Raw genomic sequence first — 3376 nt, 5'->3', positions numbered from 1 at the left:
GCTCTTTAGAATAGAATTTATAATAACTAAAGCATCCATAAATCTGGGCTAAATTTTAGGAAAAACCTTATAATACCTTCTTTAAAAATAAGGCCATAATGACTCTGTTGTAATTCTGTATGAAGGGTATTTAGAAAGTGAGTTTCTATAACATTTACATTTAATTCTACATTTATAGAATTACATTTTTCAGATAAGAAAACTGCAGTTCAGAGAAAATACTTGACAGCGTTGTGTGGTCAGGGAGGGGCAGGGCAGATTCCTTTAACATGTGCCCTCTTGAAAATTTTTCTGTTCCTTCATGGTGTTCTCAGACATAGAGTTTCCACGTGAAGTTTTAAAACTACCTCTTTTTTGGAAACTTTGCCCAGTAATCTGATATATTTTGTCTGAAGATATTCTAGGTGTTTTTCAAACTTCAGGTCATAGAAATCAAATGCATGAAATCAACTCATTGTGGGTAACCAGCATTTAAAAAAATGAAGTAGAAAACATGAGAGCATAGTTTCAAATATGTATGTGTGCATCAAAAAAGTTTGAAAAAATACAATTCTAAGGTGAATTTTTACAGATAAACTTTTTAAAATTACTAAATTAGGGGACACATTTCAACTGGACCACACAGAGGACTGCGGTCATTTCAAAGTAAGGACACATTAGGTTATAACATTGTAAAATTCTTGAGGGTCATCAACACGTGACAAAAGACAGTTACCACTACAAGTTGTATAGCATGTATAATGTACCAGGCATGAATTCTGACAACTTACCACTTCTCTCCATGAAGTAGTAATCGACATTATACATGAAACAAAACGTACATTTCTCAGTCCTTCCATTGCTTGGAGGAACGGACAGTCAAAACTGCTGACTACTTGAGTTACTGAATGTAAGTGCTAGAAAAATAATTTTTTTTTTTTGGGCAGCTGGCTGGTATGGGGATGCGAACTCTTGACCTTGGTGTCATAATAGAAAAATAATCTTGATAAAGACTTCTCCATGCAGTCAATCTTTATTATAGCAGTATTCGCGTATTCACATCAAGTACATAGAACTTTTTGCCTTTTGTATAATACAGTTTTTAAATAACTTTACACAGAAATAAATTTCTTCAATCTGAATTTCAGCTATCTTTATTTAATTCTCCATGCTTTCTATCCAAACTGAACAATATTTTCCATTATACAAATTTACATGAGAAAAACTCCAAAATACAAGTGAAGGGACCTGAGCAGGAAAGAGAACCAAAGTATCAGGAAGTGGGTATGGGGAAAATATTTTTTAAAAAAGATTCAAGCAAACATTGAGGATTAAGGGACAAGAGGGAGACATCATCCATTTGATTGAAAATAAATGTCTTTTTTTATGAATTGAAAAATAAGCTTTAAAAATAGTTACTCCATTGTAATTTTTGCAAAGCAGGTATAGAGAGGTCTGTGGACAATTAGAAAGTCCCCATCTTTTCACCTGGCAAATCCCAGACTCCATGAGAACCTTTTCAATACTCGAGTGGAACTGAAGTGAACTAATAAACCCGAACGTCTGGCAGTAACAGAGGAGAGAGGAATGTATATGTGAATTGCCATAAGGTTTGGAGTGGTGAAATGGGAGCCATTAATTCACTGCAGTTCAAACATGAGGCATTCCTTTTCCTCTTCCTTATAGGAGACTTGTCCCCAAACCAAGGAGTACATAAGGGGGGGGGGGATTTCCTTTTTCTTGGATTAAACCAAAGAGCAGTCACAACTACTGAATAGAATTCAAAGAGCTATGTTGATGAACAGTGAAATTCAGTCCTCTGAACAGCTGTACGATCCTATCTTAGGAGAAGCAGCAATTGCTGAGTGAGGAAAGGAGCAGCTGTACAACCAACAAATGAGATTACCGCAAACACATATCACTGTGATACAGTCCTTCACATCAGGCGATATCATGAAGGCCAAACCGAGACTACATGTGGCACGGCCAAAGGGAACACAGAGGACCCAGCGAATGCATTTCCAAATGAAGGAAGAGGGTACAACACACACACACACACCCACCTCCACACACCCCTGTATGTAAACTAATAAAATACAAAGATAAATAAGACATAAAGGTTAGCCACTTATGTTGGTAATTAACATGAATAAAAAGGCATTATATGTTTACATAGCTGGTTTTTATCAGCTATGGAACATATACAAGTGTATTAGGAAGGAATGATTTTTAAAAAAACAGTTCACAGCTTAGAATAAAAAGCACACCTATTGCACTTACATTTTATTTTAGGTAATTATAGTTTATTTCCCACCCTCAAATTAATTTTTCCCTATTCCCAGACTTGCTTCCATCCCACCCCATTTTGGTCCGTTTTCTCTACGTTTGTGCCTAGTCTGTGAGGTTTGCTGCTTACCTTGCTTATTTGTCTGCAGTTTCCTCCTATGTAACTCATACTCCACCAAAACACGTGGGTTCAAAAAAGCTTAACACAAATGCAACAGAGCAATTTTTAAAACAAAACCAGGACTAAGCAATTTACTCATCATCTCCACTCCCACCCTGTAAACAGACCCTTCTTTTGCCAGCTCTCCTCAAGCACTTCCCACTGGACTCCCCTGTGTGTACAGTGGAGATGGGAACCAGCCCTCATGCGCTGGACAAGGTACTCGGCCTGCCAGGAGAAGCAAATGGTTTGCACACAAAAATTTTTTTGATGCTAACATGAAAAAACATACTCTAGTTCCTTGTTTAAAGAATTCTTTTTAAAAAAATGTACCACAAAAAACATACACTGGCTGTGTCCTCATGCACACTGGTTATATCACTGTCATCAAAACAGTTCAATTAAAAGTAAACATTTTAATGAAACTGATTTAGTAACTAATGAAACTAAATTAATAGTTGAAGTTGTGGATGTTGAAATAAGTGATTGATTTTAATCACTTTATTGAGGGGGACTAACTGTCCCTATGTGTGTGTGTTTTTATTTTTTAAAGCAGTGTTACCTTAAGATTTTAGGACCTCAGTTTCTGTCCTCTTCCACCCTAAAAATACCTGATAGGAACTGTTAATTACCCTTCCCACAATTAACAAAAATTAGGACTAAATTTCAATTTAAATGTCTTCACTCAAACAGAAGTGAAAATAGGTTATCTGAAAACAAAGCTTACTGTCTAGTATACTGACACAACAAAAACCTTACCAGGACTTTCAAGTTTACCAGAGCTAGCAACATGGACCACAAACGAATCGGCCACCTCACTCTCTTCTGGCCAATGTACCTCTGCAAGCGGAGATGCTACTACCCTCTTCAGGGGCTCTACTACCTAAGGGCATCAGTAACACAGCTCAGTATAGGACGGGAGGACGCGCTGAAGACAATACATTCACTTTC

Source organism: Cynocephalus volans, chromosome 6 (genome assembly GCF_027409185.1).
Source record: "Cynocephalus volans isolate mCynVol1 chromosome 6, mCynVol1.pri, whole genome shotgun sequence".
Lineage (NCBI taxonomy): Eukaryota > Metazoa > Chordata > Mammalia > Dermoptera > Cynocephalidae > Cynocephalus > Cynocephalus volans.
This window is presented reverse-complemented; position numbering follows the sequence as displayed.